This window comes from Carassius gibelio, chromosome A8, assembly GCF_023724105.1.
Source record: "Carassius gibelio isolate Cgi1373 ecotype wild population from Czech Republic chromosome A8, carGib1.2-hapl.c, whole genome shotgun sequence".
NCBI classification, from domain to species: Eukaryota; Metazoa; Chordata; class Actinopteri; order Cypriniformes; family Cyprinidae; genus Carassius; species Carassius gibelio.
This window is the reverse complement of record NC_068378.1, coordinates 408,342-434,717: the sequence shown is the minus strand read 5'-3', so window position 1 is coordinate 434,717 and position 26,376 is coordinate 408,342. Positions and strand designations below refer to the sequence as shown.

The window sequence follows — 26,376 nt, the reverse complement described above, 5'->3', positions numbered from 1 at the left end:
GGCCCTTAGGCCGGATTAGAGGTTTTGATAAACTGGATGTTTAATTTGTCCGACATTTAAAAGACAAACTGACAGGAGTGATCTAGAGCTTAACTAAGTTGTATACTGGCTGAGACATCCCCCCCCCCCATTCTTTTCATCTGCTAAACGAGCTGATATAAGCGGCACAAAAATAAGTGTTCAAATAAACGCTCTTTTCCATTATTGCACATCATGCAATTAGTTTTGTATTGTTCGGTCTTGATTCCAAAAGTCTTTTGTGTGGAGCCCAAAAGCTTTTATTTCCAAATCAGTCACTGCTTGCGTTTCTTTGGAATCAGTGTGAAATGAAACCACAGGGTGGTGAAATCTGTCGGGGATTGTTTTCTTTTTAACTTTTCATTAAAAACAGCCATCCCTGTAAAGAAAAAAGCTCTTTTGTCAGTGTATTATATATTTATTTATTTTTGACAGATGCACCCAACTGCTTTTCGTAATGCATTTTTCTGTCTGCCTATAGAGGGCACTACAGGCTTACAAAGAGGCTCAACCTAATCATGTCCTACCTGTGCAATCTCCCATTTTTTTTTATCCTCCTCTTCCTCTCTCATTAACTACTCTTTCTCTGTAATTTATTCAGTCCTGTAAGCCTATTGCAGTGTCTGAATGACCCTTACAACTTTCATCTCTCTCTTTCTCTTATACCCAGCCTCTTCTTCTCTTCACTCTTTTCTCTGTCATTAAAACTTTACACTGTCTCTTCTGCCCTATGTCATCTTGGCTTTCACCTTCAAAGCAGTCGGCTGTGTCATTCTCTCTTTTTCTGCCCCATTTTCCCTTGTTCTTTCTCTGTGTCCCCTATCTAACCCCCATGACCTCTTTCTAGCCAGCTTTTTGATGTACTTCTCTGTCAGTTTGTTTTCTCTCACATGTTTGTCAGGCTTTAATGTCGCTGTTCCCTTATACTGTGTGTGTCTTGTTTAGACCATTTGGACCGATAACACAAATACATTTATGTGAAATGTTTTAATTTTATGTTTTTTGAAGAAAATGTAAGTACTGATGGGGAGAAGTTGTTTCCTTCCTTGTTTGCTTACAAAAAAGGCAGAAGTAGAAGTGCCCACCCCAAGTGTGAGTGGTTTAGATTTCTCCTTTAATGCACATGAATATGATGTTTATTGACTGTTTAAAAAATATTTGCACGGGTTGTTCATAAGACATTGTGTATTTACGATTAAAGGGATACTTCACCCGAAAATGACAATTGTCATCATTTGCTCACCCTCCAATTGTTCCACAGCTGTATGAATTTCTTTCTTCTGGTGGACACAAAAGAAGATATTTTTAAGAATATCCAAATTCCCCAATGGCTTCTGTAGCTTTTTTTTTTCCATACTAAAGAAACTCATTCAGGTTTGGAATGAAATGAGTGTAAGTAAATGATATTCATATTTTAAATAAGTACCATTATTTTTAACTTTTACTCCATCAAAGAATCCTGAAAATGTCTCGCAGTCAGTTTCTACAAAAATATTAAGCGACACAACTGTTTTCAACATTCTTATAATAATAATAATAATAAGCACCAAATCAGCATATTAAACAAGACCAAAATTACAGTTTGCCATTATAGGAATAAATTACACATGAAAAATATTGAAATACAAACTGTTATTTTAAATTGTAAAAATGTTAATGTAATCATGTTATTACTATTTTTACTCAAACAGATGTTTTGTTGTTTTTAGGGTTAAGTGTATATGTAGAATTATATAGTATAAAGCACACAAAGGTTATGGATTTAAGAGATTAATGTTCTTTGAGTAGATTTTTATTTTTACACTCCTTGGTTGATAATGCAGGTTAAGTGATTACATTTGAATCTTTCCTGAGGTGTGTGTGCGATAGATTGTCAGTTATGTCAGTTGCCCACCGACCCTCACCGTCATTTTGATAGTAATAAAAATAATTTAGTTGAGTAAAAGCGCAATCACTACAATTAAAAACTAAACACGGCTGCTCAATGCAGCCTGCCGAATGACATCAAAGATCAGATTTAATTTATCCAGAGAGGAGAGTGAGTTGAGCAGACCGACAAGAAGAGTGAGGTGAGACAGACAAGACGATGGCGGATGATTAAGTTTAGAAGCGAAATGCAAAAGCACTTGCTTGGCAATATTTCGGATTTTGAAAAGCCTGTTGAAATTTGCTATTTATCTAAGGTGATTTTGGAATTTTTTTTTTTTTTTAAAACATTAGTTTCTTATTTAATTGGTTCCACAGTGTTTGCTGATTTTTACTTCATTTAAACTTTGTGTAATTCATTTATTTTATTTGACATCAAGTTGTATGCAATGCCTCCAAGCTTTCTTATTCGTTTTTCTAATAAAAGTTCTACGTTATTTATTTGGTTATTATACATGTTTACTTATTTCCATACATATTTTGTATTCCTATTTAAACTTTATGTAATTTATTTGTTATTTTATATTAGGTATAGCATGTAGCACGTGTATTTTCATTCATTTTGTTGATAAAAGTTCTATGTTTTAGATAGGCTATTTTGTGGTTGTATTCAAGCACTTGATACGGAATTGTTGTTAATTCAAAAAGAGGGAAAATTCTAATGAGGTAAAAACAAACAATTGCTTCACGCCAAATCGCCGCTATTTGCAAGTGAAAGTAAAATGCGCATGCTGCTTTTACAAGCTATTTAAAAGCAAAGGAAACCAAGGAATAGAGGGAACAACTTTGCCCCTATGGTGATACCGGTATTATCGGTGTTGTCACACGTCGATTAACCGGTCGGAATATTTTCTCCCTGTCACAGCCCTAGTGTGTTTGTGTGTGTACTTGTTTATGCTACATTGCAGGGACCAAATGTTCTTACAAGGATAGTAAAACTTGATTTTTTTTTTTTTTGACATTATCGGGGCCTGTGGTCCCCACGAGGGGGAAAAATATAAAAAATAGTAAAATATGTTTATCTGAAAGTGTAACAATGCAGACAGGTTTTCTGTAAGGGGTAAGTTCAGGTTAGGTTAGGGGAAAAAAATAATATTGTTTGCTCAGTATAATAACAAGTCTATGGAATGTCCCCACAATTCCCAGAAACACACACGCAAACAAAGTGTATGTTTGCTTTGGTTGCATAGTAGTTGGTTGTGGTGAAAGTGGAGCAGATAGGCAGTACAGATTAAGATTTTCCCAGCCTGTGATTTAATCTCTGACATTTTGATGTTTAGAGGGAAAGTATTTTGAGAGCGAGAGGAAGGGGCCTGCTTCTGATTGGTCATTTCTTGTGTGCCAGCATGTGTATTACTGAGGACAGACTCTGGGTCTGATCCCAGGACTGACAGCTGGTGTGTACACATAAAAGCACACACATTTTCCTCCTCCTCACTCTCTTTCTCTCTGCTCAGAGCTGGTCATTTCTGAGGTTGGCAGCTTTTTACTCTGCAACAGTTCTTAAATGTTATTGCTTAGATGTTGCTCTTTCATAACTGTCAAAGTTTGTTTCAGATATGTCTCCTAACATGTTGTTGTTGTTGTTGTTGTGAAGTAAATCTATTAAAGATAATTTTTGAAATATTAGATGAACAAAACGTTTTGTTTTATTAAAGTACTAAAAATATTTAAAACAAAAACAATGTCAAAAGCATATAAAAATGGCTAACACATAAAAATGTAAATGTTAAAATGAAAACTGCTATCTCATTTGTTCTATATATATATAACAATACTTTAACACTGAATTTGATATCATTACTTTCAAATCTGAATCAGCAACCTTTGCCACAGTAAAACATAATCTACATTAGGGATGTCAAATTTCGATTATTTCCATGATCGATCGTCGTTTAAATTAACGATCAATTAATCGATTAATCGTTAACCATAATACTGCAAAATGAGTCTATTGTAGGCACGCAGTCAGCGGTATGACAGGATGTGCAAAAGCCACACACACACACAAAACGCTTTCTCACTTGAATTAAAGAGGTTTTAGTCTGAATAAAATGCTAGTAGCAGGATTATAAAATGAATAGATGCGATTATGATCATTTGATAAAATGAAGAGAGCGCGCCATACTTTTGAGGTCATTTTACTTTGTTGACAGTTTCCAATCCCGCACGGAGAACGCTGAACGCGCCTCTTTAAATGGTTTTGTGGTGCTCGTTGTTGTATTTTAAAGCACAATTGCAATGTTTTCAACTGACATTATTGTATAAAATTATCCGAAATGTGGAGCGCGTGTGACTGCGCTGCACATTAAGTGAACTACATCGGCGCTGCTGCACCAAAACACAGTTGCTCACATTAATTTGATCCTGCTGGATTCTGTCCTAGAAAATGTCAGATTTTTAAAAATCCGGCATACAGCGCATTAGATCGTGACAGTTCATGCGTGCAGACGAGGATGAGCGAGCGCGGCTTTGGCTAGATTTATTTGGAGGTTATTGCTCATGTCTCATTCGGCACAAATCGAAATGTTTCCATATTCGCAATGTATTTGAATGTTAAACTATTATTTATCATGTAAACTAGGCTTGTACTTAAAACGCATTCGCATATAGACGGAAAAGATGATCCTCTTCATATGAGCAAAAACGTCCTTGGCATAACAGCAGAGTGGACCGGTATACTACGGTCTATTTAAACTGACCAGTGTAACCTTTTAATGTTTAGTTGACATTTTATTTTGATAATGAACAGACTGCGATATAAGTTTGAATCGCTAGAATATACGTGTGCAGCATGCTCCGGGGCGATCGAAACAGCTGAGACATTAAAAAATATATATATTTTCCGCAAAAGTGTTTACTTTCATTTGTGCACACTCACAATAAAAACAGAAGATTTGTGCTCTTGTAAAATAAAGCAAACAAACAGAATGCGTTGTCATCCTTTTTTTTTTTTTTTTTTGTGAACTTATGGAGCGCCCACACTTCTGTTTTAAATCCGTTAATCTTAATTAGCCTATTTAAGTCGGATATATTTCGCATAGCCTATTTAAAAAAAAAAAAAAAACATGAAAACAAATTGTTATTTTTATGTTGGGCCTATTACTTAGTAGGCTATAAATTTTCCTTAAAGCATCCCATTTTGTCCCAGGGCTTAGAACCTGTGCCCTAGTCAGGTCCATGCAGAAACTTGTGAACGATGCTCGGCGTCACCGTTTAGTGACAGCAGTGAATGCTCCAGGAATGTGTCGGTCACAGCGCCTATTAATCGCTGTTTTGAATCCAGCAATTATTTATTTAGAAATGATAAGATCTGATTATGACAAGTGTGGTATAAAAGCTTTGTTTATTAGAGGAATAATAGGTTAACTGGAAAATGTTAGATCGCGACCATGCTTTTGGACCCCATAGTCTTCATTTACGCGGCTTTGTTCTGGTTTGCCGGTTGGTCACGAATTTCCACAAATTCAGTATATTTAGGCATTGTTTCTTTTCCTAAATCTTCATAGTCTAACCCTCTAATTTCCCAGGTTTATTTTATTATCTTTCGCTTTTAATAACTGTTTTCGCATCTCTTACTGTGGTAAACATGGGAAGGGAAATTAAAGATTTCATGAATTAAGAATTCGTTCGATTTATTAATTTGTTCCCTTATTTCACTTAAATCATGGGTTATTTAGGGAACAAAATTAATGAAACATGGACAATTGCCACATTAATAATTCGTAGGAATGAATTAACAAGTTGTAGGAATGAATAGACTACCTGTCCTGTCACTGTGTCCCGCAGCCCTGCAAAGCGCACGATATAAAACAGTTATCTGATGAAATGATTAGTAACTACATTTCTATTGCATTTAATGTTGAAGAACTTTTATGTTGTTTCTATTTTAATGTACTTTAAAGTTTAAATCACATTAAAAGCTTAATTTGTACATTGTGAATGAATGATGATGCTTTTATATATCGTCACCGTCACTCACAGCCGCTCGCACGTGTTGAGTGCGCATGAGCCGCACGCAGCCCAACATTGAATCGGTTAACCGACCATCGATAGCCTTAATCGATTGCATCTCTTATCGACAATTAATCGATCATCGATTAATCGTTGACATCCCTAATCTACATACATTCATGTTCAACATGTCAACATGCTAATATAACAATTCACATATATATATATTTCTTTTTTTCTCACAGTTTAAATGCATTTTTATGTATGAAAATATATAGCTGCCTTTGCATTCTACAAAAGGAAGACTATATTTGGGGACCCCTGCTATTAAAAGGTTTGAAAAGCCTCCTTTTAAAATATCTTCTTCACTGACAACTTAGCCTCTTCACATGATCTTTCATGATTAAAAGAGTATCAGCGCTCAAGCATCACAGGTGCAAATTAAACAAGAGTGATAAGCAGCCAGCTACAGGTTTGTGATATGATATGCATCTAACCGATCAAGGTTCAGTCTGCTTTGTAAAAAAAAAAAAAAAAAAAAAAACGGGTTTTGTACCAGCGGGCCAGAGTCATGTTGCTGTGCTGTTAGCAAACAAGAACTTCTCCTGAGAGTCTACTTGAAGAAGCATCGCTCTGCCAACAAATTAGCAAATGCCTGGGCTGCTTGGCGAGCATGTGTCTGTGTGTGTGTCTTGACAGAATTCATTTATGGAAGTGTTTTGTGACGCGGCATCTGTGCCAACATCTCAGCGAGGCTTTTGGCAGTCTAAAAATGTGTGTGTGAGAGAGACAGAGTGGAAGAATTTTTGCTGGGCTCTCTGAGGAATATGCTCACGGCCGTTTGTATGTAGAAGTGTGTGTGGGAACCTGTTTGCCTTCGTGTGTGTTTATTCTCTGTGGAGGAAGATGGAGGTGGTTGGGTTGTTGGTGGATGGTGTAGATTGGTGGTGTTAGGTGGAGGCATACAAACAAACACACAGTGACCCAACCATCTGCTTTTGAGCTCTCCAAATAAGACTAAGGCATTTGTGTGTGTGTGTGTGTTGTGCCACCACAAGCAGTTCAGTGGGAATCTGTGGCTCCTAGCATACTCTGCCTTAGGCTACTGATCCTTCCCTCTCGGATTTCTCTTTTCTCTGTCACCTAAAACACCATTGTTTTCACGCTTGGTTGGGACACACACACTACACACTCTTGCATGATTGTTTGTCATCGTTGTTTTGTCTGTAGTAAATGTTGCTTTTGTTTGTAATTGGTCTCTAGGTGAGATGTTATTGTTATTGATGCAGATGGTTAGTTACCTTTATTTGGTTTCCCCGCTATTATCCTCTTCAACACCACACTTCTTTGCAGTCAACCTTTTTCATCATCCAACACATCCAACAACGTCTTTCTAGATTTCATGTATCAGATTCCGCTCTGTTGTATTAAACATATTCTGTTTCACGCTGTATTTATTTATTTATTTCCATCCTTAAGTAATTCCTTCAACAAAAAGCCAATATGCCTTTTTGTAAGACTTTACTTTTGGGACCAACTCTCACTATTAACGAACATATTGGCTGTTTATTAGGTACTTCTAAAGCACACATTAATACCTTATTCTGCATGACATATTTTGGATCTTTTAATCCTACTCCATACTTACACTTAATAACTACCTTAATAACTTATAATAAACAGCAAATTACTAGTTAATAGTTAGTTAATAGTGAGAATTGTTTCGCAAACTAAAGTGACCTTTTTTTTTTTACTTTTTAAAAATTGCACTGGATAAGCTTTTATGGTTCTTACATGTTTTGTTTATCATGATAGTCTTCACAAATAGATGCAACTTTAATTTTGATTAATTAAATTTTTTAAATTTTGAAGCCTGAATTCAATAACCAAATGTAAAAAGCTAAAGTTAGGCTATAAAGAACTACTCCATGATTTTACGACTACATCATCAACATCACTAAGCTTCCCACAACTCGATCTTTCTTAAAATCTAAAAGTTGGAAAGTTTAAGTTAGAATAGTTTGCAAGTTTATAAGGGTGCAAATGTGTACTGGGGAGTAGAACTGTTCAATGTGATGACATTTAAAGGGTTAGTTCACTCCCGAATGAAAATTATGTTATTAATTACCCACCCACATGTCGTTCCAAACCCGTAAGACCTTCGTTCATCTTTGGAACACAACTTTAGATATTTGTGATGAAATCAGAGACCTATGTGACCCTCCATAGACTGCAATGCAACTAAAATTGCATTCTGTACCAGGTTCAGAAACATAGTAAAAACTTTGGTAAAACAATCAATGTGACATCAGTAGCTCAACTCAACTTGCGATGTTACTAGAAAAATACTTGACAAAAAATAATGTAACTTACTCGTCTTACACGACTTCCACCATTTTAGAGAGTACCCAAGAATGTATCACACATAATCAGTGATATTTATGTCTGTGGGGGGGAAAGCACACTCATGAATGTAATCGGTGTAATAAGCGTTATTTATGCTTCGGGGAAAGCATGCGTATGCATTGTAATACTCTCTAAAATGGCAAAAGACGTAACTCCGGGGAGAAAAATGGTTCTGAATGAGTGAATTGTTATTTTTGATTTCTTTGCGCAAAAAAGTATTCTCGTAAAAGTAAAAGTATTCTCGTAGCATCGCAAAACTGAAGTTGAGCCACTGATGTCACATGGACTGTTTTACCGATGTATTTACTTTATTTCTGGATCTGGGAACATTTCTGTTGCGTTGCAGTCTATGGCGGGTCAAATAGCTCTCCGATTTCATCCAAAATATCTTAATTTTTGTTCTGAAGATGGACTAAGGTCTTATGGGTTTGAACGACATTAGGGTGAGTAATTAATGACAGAATTTTAATTTTGGATTGAACTAATCCTTTAATGTCCCCAAGGTCCCCATTTAGCCACAACCGCATTTTTCAAGACATGTAAAAGTTACAAAAATCATGAGTGAGCTTATAATGTTTTTAATTCCTTAGAATAAAATGTGTAAATATACTTAGCTTGTGTTACAGACATTATTTCTGACGTTTAACCTTTTGAAATTTAGAAGTGCTTGTAGAAGTCATTCCTGTGGCACTCTATAGCATGTTTCTGTCTACTTTGTGTGACATCTTCTATAAAAATGGAGAAATGGTGTTACACAGCTAAACACAAGCACTGCTTGAGTACACGCTCACAGATTCTTTCTTACATGAAAGAGAGAGCAAGAAAAACTCAGTTTTTACATTTTCTTAAGAATGCTAGTGTCTTTGCAAACCTTGTCAGAATAATTGAAAGGACACTACGATGCATTTGCTAAGGTGTTCTTGATGGGTTTTAGTGTGCTGTCCCAAAATAAGAAATCTTTCCTTAAAAGTAAATGTATTGAATATTTTGCCTCCCTGTATCTTTCCTAAAAATATTGTCTAATCACTCCTCTCCTCAGCAGGCCACTATCATTTAATTTATCATTTGTTTATGTAGACCAAATTAATTTTCACGCACAATTAATCTTAATTCTTAGGGTAAAGGGATGTTTACCCAAAAATTATAATCCTGTCATCATTTACTTACCCTCATGACACCCCAAACCTGCATGATTTTCATGATTTCTGGGGAACATAAAAAAGATGTTTTGAGAAATGTGTTTTTATTTTTCGTATAGTGAACTATAACCAAAACGGTTTTGTTACCATTGTTGGAAATAACAGTTTTTTGGTGTACTGTTTTTTCTCTAAGGGTTTGTTTCCAAATCCCTAACCTTTAGTCTGAGCAATAGTAATTGTGATTCTTACCTTAGACACTACAGGGACATAGACAACATGTGCTCTCTGTCAAGCATGGCATTTTCCACGCTCCTGTGAAATGGAACAAGCCGATCTCAGTCTGCAGCTGATGTAAATTAATGTCAGCAGTTGCACAGATGTGGAGATAGAGCACTTTTTAGAAGAGCAGTAGGATGAGGAATCAAGACTGAATTTGACCGGACCGGGGTCAGAGATGAACTATTAAGGGTCATAATTTGTGTCATGGAATTGATTTTCAGCACATCTTTTATATAAGGTCATTTTTCTTCATCTAGCCAAATAAAATCACACAATATGCTGTCCATTATGTGAAATACTTGAACTGAATGAATCATTTGAAATAAACTCTCAGTCTGAACAATAACGACCGTTACCTATTAAATCAAATTAACATCAAAAAGCAGGTGCTTCAATAATGCACAGGATACCATATTGTTTATAATTTTTTTACAGAAAGAAAAACCCTAAAATGCTAGAGTACAACCTGTTCATTTGTTAAATGTCCATTACCTTACCATATAGAGTGGAAAAACTTTAAAAGGATTGACACTGCATTACAATTTAACAATAAAACTATCGGTTTTTGCAAATAAAAACTATGAATTGATGAGTTATTGCGAAGTTATATCTCAAGATTTTCACTCTAAGATAAGAAGTTAACTCTAATTTCACAATTCAGGTGGAAAACAGACCTCCATATTGTAAACGCTTTGCAACATCAAAGTAGAAGTAACTGTAGTGCATTTAGACTTCCAGTATTTAGGTTGCAGGTTTAACCCAGAAGGTTTTGAGGGATGCATCCAGTGATTTTTCAGTTGCCCTTGACAAAGACAGTTACTTATCTGTTAATTCAGTAAATACCTTCGAATAAAAGCCTGGGCTAAATTGCGAATTAGACAGTATTAGGATATTTGCCAACCTGTGCTTTGTTCTAATGCAATGCATGCAGAAGGCTAAAACTTGGCTTTGTGCATTGCCTGTGCGTGAAAGCAACACATCCTAGTGTGTTAGTACCGAATCCATCCTGAATCCATTTGCGATGGCGTCTTTCACATACTCTTTCTAATCTTTGTTATCCATCTCTTAATTAGCCTCTACATCCTGACCGATCCGACAGATGCGAAGACTTGATCTCATTTTACGCTTGCTTTCTTGTTTTTTCATCCCTTCTCTCCATTTCCTGCTTTCCTCTCGACGGCGACTCTCCAAAGTGTCGCCCATGCAGAGCGCTGCCAGCTCTGTCAGGGCTGGCTGATGGGGAGCGTGGCGTAGTTCCCAAGGACAGTTTAGCCCAAGCACAGATCATCCCGCTCACACGGTCTCGAAGCGCCACAGTCACCTGGATGGAGACCAGAGAAACAGATTTGTCCCTCGCTTCCCTTTCTCTCCCGCTCGCCGGCCCTTTCTCTGCTTTAGTGTGCAGGCTTCCCGTGAGCCTTCAATGTGCGAGAGAAACTGCAAGAATGCACATGGCAGGGACAGATTGGAGCTCGGACTATAGATGATGCATTTTCCTGTCAAGGTGCTTTAGCAGACACACATGATCACTCTACACCGAGAAACTCCAGAAGAGAAGTGAGTATTATTGCTCTGCGGATGCTTTCGCACAGAAAGAGTGCTCTACAGAGGGAGCGGTAATTAAGTGTTGGTTTGATGGCTGAGATACAGTAATGAGGTAGTGTATGGGGAATATAGAAATGAAGAGGTGTTGTCTCAAATGATCACACACACTCCAAGCGCAGACACAGTCGTTAACTAAGGCCCTATGAGACCACATTTGAGCCTAATGATAACATAATATCACGCTCTTTCGCTGTCTCTCTCACTCTTTTGTTCTTTGCCTCTCTCCGTCATATTATAATATTCTCTTTTCGACTGCTGTTTTTGCTCCACCCTTCTCTAACAGGGCAAGTAGCATCTATATATACCCCTAAGAAGAGCAAACTAGTCACTCACAGTTATTTATCGATGACTTTGTTGTTTTTGTTTGCTTGCGTGTTCTTGTCTCTGTTCTCTTGGGTGTCTGCAATTTTTGCCGCTTTCTCTTGTGCTTCTGCTCCGGTTCCACACTTCAATCACGCCAACCTCACAAAGAAAAAAATCCCCTTCGCACGCCGACCCCCTCAGCTATGCTGTTTGTGACCTCTCAAAAATGCCTCTGTTACTGCCAGAGAGAAAAACAGACTTCTGTTTCCATCTTTCGAGGGATATTTCGCACAAATATACTGTAAGTTATGTCATGTTCTTGCCCTCATGCGCCTCAAAGTCTATAAGCGCCATGAAAGTATTCTATATGACTTACATAGAACTTTTGAGGAGATATATGATCATTTCATGTGAAGAAGAGATGAATATTTAAAGAAGCAGTTACTTATTCATGTGTACTTCCACAAAATGTTGTTCAATCTTGCCCTCCACTAAAGCTCTGAACTGGAACACAAAAAAGTTTTATGGCTTGCAGGTTCCATTTTCTGAAACATCAATGGTGTTTCATACTTATTGATTATAAGTTACGTCATTTTCAAGAAGATATTTATGGTGTTATTTTATTTTTTGGAACAGAATTTTAACAGAAACATTCTACTGTATGTCAAGATTCTTCAGAATTTGTGTTTTGTGCTCCACAAAAATATTGACTTAAATATTGGTTGAACTGTTTCTTTATATTTAGCAGTTTTTAGCAGCCATTAATGTGACCTTAATGAATAAATGTAATGAGTTTTAATTTTTTTCACTAAACAAAACAAAAAAAATGCAAAGGATTTTGATAAAAAATGTTGATTGGTCCATGTATTTGAACTAAAAATCTTAACCTTTTCCAAGTAAAAAGGACAATTCCCAGCCAGTTTCTCAACCTATCAAAGTGCCTAACAGTATAAAGTACCTCCCTATCTCAACGTCTTAGTCTTTCCATTTTCTCAAATGGAAATTCAACCCTTGTCATCCAGTAGGGGTCAGATACAAGATCAATGCTTTCCAACTCAACCCACTGCACAATTGTGTTCTGTTCTCCGCAGAACATCCAGAGGATTGAAACGTGCCTTGAACAGATATCATCTATCCTGACAGTGGAGCAAAGTAACATTAGCTACACGCAGTAACCCAGACCTCCATATTAATGAGTGCTATATTAGTTACATTAAACACTACATGGCATGCTAATTCTATGTTGTCCATCAGAAAGGTGAGCTTGAGCAACCCGAGCAAGTTTTATTGCAGTATTGTTCATTTCATATGCTATTCACATTCTTTATTTAACAGTCCAGGGCTTTCTCCTAACCCAGATCTCTTTAACCTCCTGGATTAACTCTTGAGATATGGAATATATGCACTATTTCTGTTTTTAAGAACTGTTCAGCATACAGTCTGACCTTATCAAAAGCGATGCGTTCATCTTAGCGTGTGGGTGTGAGTGTAGAGTGTTAAGGGAGAAGTGAATAAAATGACTTACAAAAACGAGATTTTCTGTTCACCCTGAGCTTCTTTGCAATGCTGGAATGATTCGGAGAGCAGGAGGAATGAGACCGAAAGAGAGAGAGAGGAAAAGGGAAAAAAGGGGGGAATGAAAGTACTCTATCCCTTCTCTGTGGAGACCAGACTCTGTTTGGAGGTCTGTGGTTAAACCCTTTGCCTCTCTCGCTTATCAGCTTAAACTATTGACAGCCATTTTCACTGCACACACCAAATAGGATTAACAGTCTAGAGAGGAAAGAGGCGGCCGACTACACAGACGCACCAACAGTTCCTTTCTCTCCCACTGCCATAATACATCTATTCAGAAACATGAATAACGTGCTGTTATCAGAGTCCTTTTCATATCTGTCGCGGGCACAGGCACACTTGAAAACTCTGGAGTCGAGAACTGCTGGCGGTTTATTTTGGAGGACTGGAATAGAAGGCAGTAACCCCATCTTGTAAGCAGTTGAATGTTTGCGATCGCACTTAATAGCTGACTAATCGGATGACAAAACCTGAGCAAATATCATTTATTTGAGTCAATCGTTTGGGATGAAGAGTCTCCTCTCTGAAATGATTGGCTGAAAGGGACTTTTAAATGGGAAGTGATGGATTCTGACAAGGCCGTGTTAGGGCAGTTTCCCTTAATAAACTCCGGGTAAACATCATGGAAATTAGTCGATAAATAATTTAAGGAAAATTCATAAGTCATTCGAATCCGGTTAACAAGGAAGGCGAGATGAGCCACAGGCACGGTGTCCGGCCAGCAGGAGGAGCTCTTGATACGTGAAACGGTGCCAGTGACTGATCGAGCAAGAGACAGAGAGAGAGAGAAGGAAAGCAAGAGAGGCACTTCCAAGAAATGAGTGCTAAAAGCTGTTTTGAAAGAAGACACCCTCCCTTATCGGAGAGGTTTCGTATGCAGCGGCTTTAGAGAACGGTCTGGGTGTTGTTCACAGCCTTTTGCTCTGGGTGTGCATGCGGGAGGGATACAGAAGAGCGAGGGAGACAGGTCGAGAGAGAGAAAAAGGGCAAAAACGGATACATGTCTGTGGCCATTTCTCTTCGATATAAGAGTAAGAACAATCGAGTTTGTGATTTGAGAGTTTGTTTGTGTCAGAGAGAAAGAGAGTCTCCTGTGCTGTGTGTATGTTTGTGGTTAGTGGTCAGTCGGCTATAACAAGGCAATTCTTTCTCAGCGTGTGGGCAAATCATTACAGAACCCCCCACGTACAGCAACAGCACAGATAAACACCAGCCAAACCCCCCGTAAACACCCACACTCACATTAGAAACATGAGGCCAATAGTGAACAGCATCAAGTTCCTTAAAAAGTTTTCACCAGTCCACTGAATCATCGGGTTCTTATGAGAGGAGTTATCTAGACCCAATTTACGTTGCAAATGTCGGTCAGTTCAGTCATTCTATCTGTCTGTCATTCTCTCTATTATTCAGTCTGTCTGTTTTTAGTTCTGTCATTCTGTCTCTAGTTCTATCTCTCTGTCTGTTGTTCAATCTACCGTTCTGTCTGTCTTTCTGTCATTCTCTCTGTTGTTCTCTGTCTGTAGTTCTGTCTCTCTGTCTGTTGTTCTGTCTGTCATTCTGTATTATTCTGTCTGTTCTATCCATTGCTCTATCTGTCTGTTGTTCTGTCTCATTCTCTCTCTCTCTGTCTGTCATTATATCTGCTCAATCTGTCTGTCGTTCTCTCTGTTGTCCTGTCTGTCTGTCTTTCGTTCTGTCATTCTGTCTCTAGTTCTATCTCTCTGTCTGTTGTTCAATCTACCGTTCTGTCTGTCTTTCTGTCATTCTCTCTGTTGTTCTCTGTCTGTAGTTCTGTCTCTCTGTCTGTTGTTCTGTCTGTCATTCTGTATTATTCTGTCTGTATTTCTTTCTGTCATTCTTTCTGTCTGTAGTTATAGCCATTGTTTTACCTCTCTCTGTTTGTCTGTTGGTCTATCTATTCTTCTGTCTGTTGTTCTGTATGTGTCTTTATATCATTCAGCCATTCTATCTGCCATTGTATCCATATGTCTGTCCTTCTGTTTATCCTTATATCTGTCTGTTGTTCTTTGACTATCTGTCATTTTACCTATGGTTCTGCCTGTCTGTTGTTCGGTCACTTTATTGCTCTTCTTGTCTATCATGGTAGCTGTTGTTATTTTTTCTGTCTGTCATTCGATATGCCATTCTGTCTATTGATTAATGGTTCTATATATGTCCATTTATTGTTCTGTCTATAGGATGGAAAGATTTGATAGTCAATGCACACATACACATACTTTATTTCAATTTTAATGCAGCTATGTGTGTGTGTCTTTCTGTCTGTCCTCTCTGTTGCTCCTCTCTCATTTTAAAGGGAATTCAAACAAATCCAGTGATAAATGGACTACATATGGCAGCCATCAATCCTGTCGCTGACTACAACTCCCAGAGTGCAACGCATCACTGGTGCGAAGCAGGAGATTACATGCTCTGTAGATCCAGGCACTTAATTAAAGTATTGCTCTGCAGCTGACAGACAGGCTTGGACACAATGGGCTAATACCTAAAAGAGCCAGCTAATAATTTACCTACCAAATTAACTACAGTTACCTGTTGGGTTCTTTCACACAAGCTGTGACTCTGTGCAATATGCACACCTCGTATTAATTCCAACCATCAAGAGCTCCACTGTGACTTCCTGAAAACAAATTAAGACTCGGAGTATATTCAGAATGGCATGCCAGTTACTATTATTGACAGAAGGAAGTGTGCAGAGTGTATGCTGTGCATGGTATGCAAATGTTGCAAATGCATAGAATACCATTACGTTCTTCATTTGCAAAAATGCATATAGCCAAAGGACAGTGCTGAATAATGTATACTGAATAATGCGAACATTCTATTTCCAGAGCGATTAATGAACAGGAAGTAATATTTTTATGATCTCCTGTTAACATTTAATACAGCTTATTTATTATTATTTAGATTTTAACTGAAAGGCACTCACTGGATTAAACATAAAATGTGATGTATTGTGTGATAATGTTTTATTTTATCTGCCTATATTATATTTACATACTTTATTTTAGGTTAAGGTCCAACTAGTAAACTGTATGCATCCATGTATCCATTATTAGTGCATATTGTTGTTTAAATTTTTTTTTATTTAGTTATGCATTATAGTAGTATCAGTAGTCTGAAGAATATGGCTGTTACTTTTGGCATTTTGCATACTGTTTGACATACCATTAAAAAAGAGTCTGTGGTATACAGTTTAAACAGCACAGTATGCTAGTATTACATTAACACAGTCTTATGAGAAGAATAGAAGAAGAGAATCAAAATGGATATTGAAAATTGTCATGACAGGGGTGTGACGGTGTGTAATCTTGCCTCATGTTACAGTCTGTACTCGGCAGATGTTTTAACAAAAGCTTCTGACCCTATTAAGCAAAGAAGAGTATATTTTGGTAAACTGGAGAAGGCACGTTTCAATGTGTTTTCTTCTAGAAATGTGAACATCCGGCTGACTCACTGACAGAGATTCACCAATCTGATTTGCATGGATGAAATGACAGATGAAAAACCAAACAAACCAACTCTTTCTCTCTGGAAAATAATCATATGTTTATGTACACTCAGCGATGTAGACTCAAGTACTTCAAATGGCAAGCAAATCAATATCTCAGCGTATCCAATTAAGCAACAAGAAAATGAGCAGACTCTTTTTTTTTTTTTTTTTATTGGATCAACAGTTATCGCTATTATTTTCTGTAATTTCCATGCAGTTAATGTTAAGATACTTTGCACAGTTTGTCAGTGTACATTGTTATATATAAGGGATTTAATCTCTGGACTGATTTAGTTCAGTCTAGCTTGGTGTGAAGTGCACTCTCTCTTTCTTTCTCTGTATGAGTTTGTTACACCTGTAAAATTGAGCTGAATGGAAGGTTCATTCTACTCATATAACCTCCTACAATGCCGGATACACAGAAGGTGTGTTCCATATATATTAGATGTATTATCTCTCATAATGCCCAGTGTTGTCTTGTAATTGCCATGTTGTGAATTGTCCAGACGCAGTGGAGGTTGCCTGATCTGTTCTTTACTGTGTGTGACTGTGTTGTCAGACCATCCATTGCATTTGTCATATGATTTTAGACTTGATATAAATCTACTTTTCAAAAAAAGCTCTGTTCCAAAACCTAGTGAGTTGCCTTTTTGTCTTCTGTCTACATAGGCATAAAAGCACTGTAAAAAAAAAATTTTTTTATCAAAATTTTTTTGTATTTTTCATTTTATCAATCTGCATTTTTGGTAGCTTTTGGGCTATTTTCAGAATAACATTTAAATAAGATACACAAAATGTGTTCGTGTAGCTCAATTGGTGCGCATTGCGCTATCAAGCGCAAGGTTGGGGGTTCGATTCCCTGGGTACACACTATAGGTAAAAATTGATAGCCTGAATGCACTGTAAGTTGCTTTGGATAATAGTGTCTGCTAAATGCATACATTTAATTTTAATTTAATTTAAAATGGACACCCTCTTCTAATGAACAGATTTGACTGCTTTATTAATTTCAGTGAGCACATATCTTAATGGTAAAGCATATAATAATATCCTTGGGAATTGTGTGCTTCTTAATTTATAGCAATAGTTTGGACGGGACCTTTTTCTATTCTAACATGACAATGCCTCTGTGCATAAGGCGAGGTTAAAAATAAATTATTGATTTAGTCAGTGTGGAAGAACTTGATTTTTCTACTGAAAGCAAATTCCTAATCCCAGCTGAACACCTCTGGTGTGCCTTTAAATGCAGACCTTGAGCCAAAAACTCATCAACAAATACCAATGACTTGTACATATGGGTTCCAACAGAGATGGAAATATAATTTTTAAATACATATATGTTTCAATCTTTGTTGCCACAGTTTTGGAAGTGTATTTTTTATTCTAAAGAAGTGGGTGTGCCAATACTTTTGTCCATATAGTGTTAATGAAATAAATTTACTTGAGGAATACTGTATCTTATATATATATATATATATATATATATTTAAGAGAAGGTAAGCGTAATATTAAAATTTAAATGCCTACATGCATTTTTAATTGTGTTAAGCAACATTTTTGTTAGATACATTATTGTTCAGAAGATTGTGGTTGGTTTGATTTTAGTTTTAATGTTTTTGAAAAGAAGACTGTTTTGTTTAACAAAGCTGTATTTATTTGAACAAAACTACGGTAAAAACACTAATATTGTAATATGAAGTATCAATGAAGTATCGAAGTCAACTCACCAAGCATTTTTATGATTACTCAGTTTTTTTTTTGTTTTTTTTTTATCTTTAAGTGCAGACCAAAACGCAGCTGGCATAGAAGCATTAACGTTGGCTGATTATAAAAGAGAATGGGAATCAATGCAAGTTGGCTGAAGGTGAAATAGGCTTCACTTGCAGGTGTCATGAAGCAGTGATAGCTCAGCACTATAAGGGGTATATGGATAACTGTACTCAGCGGTAGCCTACAGTGGTAGGTTAGCACTGAAGTGGATGAACGTCTCTGTGTGGAAATGGTCCCAATCAAAGCAACCTGAATCTCATCTGGCCCTCTGATGTGGGGATGATGGAGAAAAAGGCAAAAGGAAAGACACAAGAAGACACTAATGTCCCAGCACTCAGCGAAAAGTAATGAATGCTGTTATAACTTTATTGCCCCAATTCTGGACTTGCTCAGAGAAGAAAAAAAGGAGCAAAAATTCAATCAGTTCTGCCTGGTGAGTTCCTCTCCCACTTTGCAAGATTAAAAGATCCAATTCTCCCGGCCCAGTCCAGCTCATCATACGCATCAGTCGTGTTTCGGGGCGAGATGCGTTGCGCTAAGATGCACAGGTCTGCTGGGGTTTCCGATGAGGAGAAAGCGATCCGTGTTTTCTTCCTCCGTGGGTCTGCATGCGAACGCGATTCCTGTCCTCATGCCCAAGGACGAGGATAATTAAGGCTGGATGGCTTCTTCTCAAGCTAATGATAAAGTTGCAGCACACCAACGTTCATTTACAGAATGGACACCATGTCTCTCTTTCACACTTATTTTTTTCTCTCTCTCTCACACTTTCCCCTCTTCCTCTTGTCTCTCACTTCTTGTTCGGTCTCAGTCTATGGCTTTCTACCCACTAGAAGTGTTTTTAGGTGCTAAAAATAAAGCACTCCAAAATCTACTGTCAGTCAGAGCACCCTGCAGCTTGCCAATCATGTACCCCAGCCAGTTTCTTTCCCGTGGCCTTATCTATTTCTTCAGGCTAAGCTAATGTGATATGTTTTTCCTTCCTTACCACTGCAACAGTGAATGGCTTGGCCTTATATTAGTTCAGAAACCCATCGGGAGCAGTTGCTCAATGATTCCAGACTGTGTTTCTTACTTAAAGGTAGATGTGGATTTTACAATCCACTGCTGTACTTCTGCACCAGTGCATTGTATTTCAGCTCTAATGACGAGAGAAAAAGAGATGGCATTTCTCAGGACCTTGTCGCATTTTATTCAGCAGCATTAGAGGGACACTATGTGTAAGTTATTTAATGTCCTTGTAAAGTTGAGGCTCAATGAGAACCTGTTATATATACTTTTTTCCGCCACTGTTCTGATATTTTTTCTGTTCTACTAAGTGTGTATTATATTGAGAGGAATGAAGAATACTTTTTGTTTAAGGCTTTTGGGAGTCTTTGGAGTGCACTTTGGAGTCATTGGCCATTTACCATAGCTCTCCTTTAATAGATATATAGCCAAATGTTCTTAGTATAAGTTTAATTTCAATTCAGTCATTATACGTCAACATCAACAAAAGCCAGTCACTTAGTTCAACTTTAGGTGGATTACTTTCAAAACCGCTTTTAAATGCGTCTGTCTTGCAAGCTAGCTGACCTTTTTGCGAGTGGTGCTGTGCATCTGAAAATGCTGGTGGGACCGAATCCAACTTGGTATTTGAGACTTGAGCAAAGCTCAAATGTCACATCATTCCCTAGTAATCATTTTCACGCCTTTTCATTGCCTATGAAAACTTGGGTTGTTTCAGAATCAGGCTGCGAGAGAGTGAGAATGAAATTTAGGTTGGAAAATGGGCGTGCTAAAGCATTTGAACTTTTAAATTAAAGCCAGATGAAGAGATGGTGCTTGCAGTTTCGCAGAGTTAACGGGGCTCTGCTGCTTAACCTGTTTGTGGCCGTTATCTACGCTAAGATAAGTAATCTCCAGATTGCTATCTCTTCCAGGCATCCCGGGCCTTGTAATCAAGGGCAATTTTGTGCATCTTCCCGTGGTTACTTTTAAGTTCTTAAGATTGGAGCAGAAGTGCTTGAATCTTTTAGAGGTAAATGCAGAGTACTGTCCCTCAATTTGCCAAATCACCATTGATTCTAATAGGCCCAAAGGTGCTAAAGGGTAATAAAAGGGTAATTTTTTTTAGATTTTGGATACGCCACACACACAGATACACATGCTCTTCACTGGGTCAAGCTCTTGCCTGTGAGGAAAAGATTGAAAGATCAAAAGGGGAAGTGCAATAGAGCACAAAGTGGCTGTGTGCTTTCTTTTCCTCTCTGGGACTGGATTGATTGTTTTTGTTGTCTCGCAACTAAAAGCTGAAGATCGCTGTTCTCTGCTAGGCCTTCTTCAAGTGCTGACCAAAACAAGCCTAATACTGCTCTTCCACAGTCTACAAGCTGCCTTTAGGTTTTGTAGAATGGTGGAGAAATCAATAGAGTGAATAGAGGAACCATTTAAGAGTATTGGCTTCTTTCTTAGAGAATCTGGACTGACATTGACATCAGGAAGCATCAAGTGGACATTGGCAGAAGATGTCAACATCGCAGCGTCAATTAGTCTTAAATGGAAAGATCGATAATGTGAGTTTTCAAGAAAAAACAGTAACCACTGGACCATTCAAAGATGATGCTTTTCAAAACATGAACGATTTTTATGTGTATGTGTTGGCTTTAATGTTTTTACCTTTGCTGTCACCTTCTTGATCTTTCTTTCTAAACTCTCTTTTTTACTCTTCTTTCTATAGTTAATTTCATAATCCCAGTGAGATGCCCTTCTAGACAGTGTTTTAAGGCATCATAGATGCACTCTCAATTTAAAGGCTGTTCCAGAAGGTAGGCATGCATATTTATGATGACTCCTAAGATCAGAGAGGCAGAAAGACATTCGAAATCCAAAACCTTTGGCACTTTTTGATTACTGAACTAGAAACTGCAATGTAAAACATGTTTTGAAACACTATAATTTGACCCTTGCTGATGTAAGTGACAAAATTTCTTCTGTTTTCAAAATTTACTATTAGAAGTTTGTATATAAATGTGTATTTTTTTATAGAATGCGACCAAAGCAAGAATGTCTTCAAATATGCTCGTATGTACAGTGGCTCATTTATTATATTTCTACATTTATAAAAAAAAAAATTGGGATTGGGAATTTTTTTAATGGTTTTGAAAGAAGTGTCTTTTTTATATATATCAGAAATACAGTAAATACTTGAATTTTAAACTGTAAACACCATTCCACAAACAAATGTAATGGCACAGCCATTAGTCTTCAGTGTCAGTCTTTCAGAAGTCATTACAATATATTGATTTGGTGCTCAATACTAAAAAGGGCTTTTTTTCCCGTTTTTCTTTTTTTTTTTTTGTGAAAACCATGATATTTTTTTCTTTTCTTCTTTTTTTTAGGATTCATGGATGAATAGAAAGTTCAAAAGAACATCTCTTGTATGAAAATAAATCTCTCATAACATTTTGCCTTTACTTCATCTTTTTATCAATTTGTGCATCATGGCTGAATAGTGTTTTACTGCCTTTCAAAAACGTTTTGTACATTTTATCCATCTGCCAGTCACATATACCATTCATAAAGAAGTCAATCCTTGAATGCATTGCAAAAACACTTTCTATGAAGCCTGTATTTCTAATACATTGTAAGGGTATTCTTAAGGCTTTTTTAATGAATGCATAATGCATTATAAAAATACTTATGTTATATCGATTCCTGAATAATCATACCAACAATTATAATACATCATAATACTCACATATTTGTGGTTATAAGTTTAAGTGAACACCATATTAAATCTATTTCATTTACAGTATAATGGACTGTATCATATCTTGAAATATTTTAAGAATTCATCTGATCTGATACATGATCTTATGGCTATTTGAGATAACCTTTTTTGTTATTATTATTATCATTATTATTATTACTTAAGTGGTCTTTGACCACTTTAAGGAAAGACGCATAAGAAAAATGGCAAGATATGAGACTTATAACACATTATGAGACTATGAGATATATAATCCATTGTAAAAGTGGATGCAGCGTGTCCATTGTGTTATAAATCATCATACTCTTGAAAGCTATAACCACAAATAAGTAAATATTGTAAAATATAAAAACTGTTCTTATGAACATACATGAGATGATACAACATATTAATTTTTTTTTTTTTTATAATGCATTATGCATTCATTATAATGCCTTAAGAATACCCTTATAATGTTTTATATATACCTGCTTCATAGAAAGTGTTACCAAAAACGTAATTCCTAAGAAAATTTTCAGAACAGTGTTCAAAGAAGTCTGCAAGATTATTTCAATATAAACTCAAATTTTTCTCACTAAATCTCTCAAATGATCTGGTTTGTGATAGCCACATTAATTATTTAGCTTCATACTTGTAATAATTGTCTCATTTCTGTCTGTTATTTAGAATTTGACTGTTCTTTCGTGGGGAGGAGGAGGTGGGAGCCGGCGGACAATCAAATGAAGCTTTTAATAACAAAATAAACACAAAACACTGCGACAGCCCCTGACGGATGACTGTCACATACAAACAAAATCAAAACATAAAATAAATCCAGTGGCCTCGCTCTGTTCCCACGGCTCTTGGCCCCGCCCCACTCATCACATTGATCATCTAAAACAAAGTCGATAGATAAATGAGACATAAGTGAGAACTCAGTTAAAGCTGCTGTGATCACATTTACTATTGCTGATTTTTACATGAAATCGGGAGTTTTCCATGAGGGTGAACCTCTTGCTCGTTTTCAAGTTGGTCACATGAATTCACCACTTTGACCAATGAAAACCTGCATGGTGAATTCTGTATCAGCAGTCATGTATTGACAGTGTGTCTTTTTTGATCGTGTTATTTCACTGGAGGGCTCTAAACAAAACAGTCAGGTAAGGAACCATTGGCAACAAATATTTTTTTTTTAGGTTTTAACATTTCAGCCATACTGTCATGTTTAGGTATCATCTTTTCTTGATTTTATGAGCATTTTAATCCATCTTGTAGATGACCTAGGAACTAAATGTCTTTTCCAGCTTGAAATATACAGTCACGCATTATTTATTACGCAGAATCTGTACCAATATCATGGACCATAAGCATCACTTGGCCTCTGAGTGTAGTTTGGGCTCCTGCTCAATACATCCTGTAAATGTTGGTATACACTTTTAAAAATAAAGGTGCCTCACGATGCCAAAGAATAACCTTTTTTGTCTAAATGGTTTCATAAAGATCCAATGACATCTGAAAGAGCCTTTACATTTCACAAAAGGTTCTTTTTCGGGAAAGAAGGTTCTTCAGATTATGAAAAGTTGAGAAAGAGATGGTTCTTTAAAGAACATTTGAACCTTTCTGTGAAGAACCTTTTAAGCACCTTTTATTTTTAACCCTTTCGCCAGTGAGTTTAAAATATTCTAGCTGTCTTTAGGCGACCATTATTTTAGAATGTATTGCCTTATTATTTCCATGGCGACTTGTCATGTGACCACACAGCCACAATAGATCTGTATGACACATGGATCACTTTTATTTAGTTTTTCCTGTTTTATTCAAAATATTCACAAACATGCTATATTATTACATATCTGATATTCCAATTCTGAAATATGTGCAAGTAAATCTATTTGGTAGTTTTATATCGACCGTGTTCGTTGATCTGTAGCAGGTGATGGGAATCAGATGGCATCAGATTATATTTGTAAGGATCAGTATTTTGTGGGAAGAAGGAGGTGGGAACGGGCGGACAATCAATTGAAGTTTTTAATAACAAAATAAACACAAAACACCGCGACAGCCCCTCGTGGATGACTGTCACGTACAAACAAAATCAAAACACAAAATAAATCCAGGCCTGGTCCTCTATCGTCCTTCACTGTCGTCGCTCCTCTTTTATATCCTTCTGATCTCCTCTGTGGGTCGAGCAGATGTCGATCATTTCCAATCACTCCAATCACAATTTAATATTTTTGGTCGCAAATGCGACCGTTTTAGTCACAGTTTGGAGCCCTATCACTGCTGTCTTAGAAAGCAGTTACCCATAAGGCAGATAGCCAGGTTTTGAACATAGCTTCTGTCTGCCTTTCCCAAATTCACCCTCTCTTCTTTTGTCTTGAAGGCCTCCCTCTCTCTTTCTGCTGCTGACTGGGTCTTACCTCCACTGGGACAACCCATCGTCATCTTTCATCTCCCCTGCATACATTAACTCTGTTGTCATGGTGCTGACCGGTGTGTGCTTGCCGTAGGGACAGACTACTGTCTCCCAGACCCTGGAGCAGGTGATCAGTGAGTGACAGGAGCCCCCCAGGACGGGACCCCCCATCCCTCACTTTGGGATGGAGCTATAGAGATGAGGAGAAGCGATAAACAACAGATGTTTCGACAAGGGAGAGAGAGAGAGAAGGATTGTGGGGAGACAATAAAGAGAGGGAGATAGAGCGTGAAGGGAGAGGGAGAGGACTGGAGAGGTTTAAAATAATTAAAGAGGGTGGAAATCCCTGGAGAGACTGAAGCAGAGGTGTTCCAGCTGCTGAAGGCAAAGTGCTGCCACAGCACCATGAAACTTCACAAATGTGTAAAACAGTTGGACACTCATGGACTGAGGAAGTTTAGGTCCTCATGCAAGCTACTAAATCCAAAAGTTGAAGTCAAATTGAGAGATGGAGGAGGACTCTGTTCACATTAATATCCCTGGAGGAAGAGAGGTCACATAGGCTTTGTTCAGACAGGCAGCAGAAATCCGTTTTTTGGCTTATCCCACTTAAATCTATTTCATTCTTTGTAGTCTGAACTGAGAGGGCAGGGTTTGGCTGGTTAGCATGACCCTGTTAGCCCCTGCCGCTAGAAGTTATAGCTACTCCATCTGGCAGTAAAGAGCATCTTTGCTCCATTGATGCCCAATATTTTGATGGAATGCATTTTCTTTGGGTTTCATCAATTTCTCTAAAATGTAATTATATCTGATATTGCATGTTTTACCATTGACCAATTTTTTCTGGAGGTCTCTTCAAAGTGTGAAAGTGTTTTCTCCCCAGTCTGTTGCTGCTTGTTATATAGAAAGGTTATATGTGAAGATTCTTCAAAATTTTCCGTTTGTGTTTTATTTGACCTAAGGGTGAGTAAATGAAAGAAATTATATTTTGGGTGAACCACTATTCCTTTATTTTACTTACAATGAAAGTTCAGGGTAAGGCTGGCTTCTAGGACTGTGCAACTCAAAATGAACAAAATACAGTAAAACAATACTATTGTGAAATATTATTACAATTTAAAACTTTTTTTTTTTCTATTGTAATATGTTTTAAAAATGTAATGAAACCAGGTTTACAGGTTACGTTGTTTCATTTAATGCACAAAAACATTTCAACAGTGTTGAACAGGAGTTAAAAGATTGGATAAAACTTTTTAATGACAAGCTATTCTTGTCTCATGTTAACACATAGGACTAAACCTACTAACAGCTTGCGCTAGAGCATACTGTCTTTTGCCGGTAAAATAGTACTGTCAGAATTTACAAAATATGCGCAGTGAAGAATTGGCATTAAAAAGGCACGGACACACTTTTTTTTAAAGCTTTTTTTTGTGCCTTACCTTATTGAATATGAATTTATAGTAGTTTCCCTTTCAGACACAAAACAGGGGGTGAGTATTAAAATGAATCGCGCAAAACAAGATTTACTAATGTTTGCACTCATCAAATTACTGGTATTTTGGTCATTATTTAATGCCACAAAAAGCATGTCTTATAGCTGGCAGTAATTGGCAATAACTGAATTTTCCCCTCCCATCTGCATTTTATGGAATTGTGCTGCAATGCTAATTTACCTTGTTTAGAAATCTGGCCCAATAATGTTTAATAATGATAATAATGTTTTACTTTTAAGACTCCAGTGCAA

The 26,376-nt window shown here is 37.1% G+C and overlaps 2 long non-coding RNA genes across 2 annotated transcripts in view; both read left to right on the top strand.

The window, feature by feature from the left end:
* Positions 1-26,364, top strand: part of LOC128018160 (uncharacterized) — a 35,360-nt gene extending 8,996 nt beyond the window's left edge. Inside the window, exon 3 of the long non-coding RNA XR_008184735.1 lies at positions 24,600-26,364. This is a non-coding gene — a long non-coding RNA (uncharacterized LOC128018160). The remainder of the gene's footprint in view (positions 1-24,599) is intronic.
* Positions 13,304-17,353, top strand: LOC128018159 (uncharacterized). Its single transcript, XR_008184734.1, has 2 exons — positions 13,304-14,236; positions 15,520-17,353. It is a non-coding gene; the product is annotated as an uncharacterized LOC128018159 (long non-coding RNA).
* Positions 26,365-26,376: the final 12 nt, after the last annotated feature.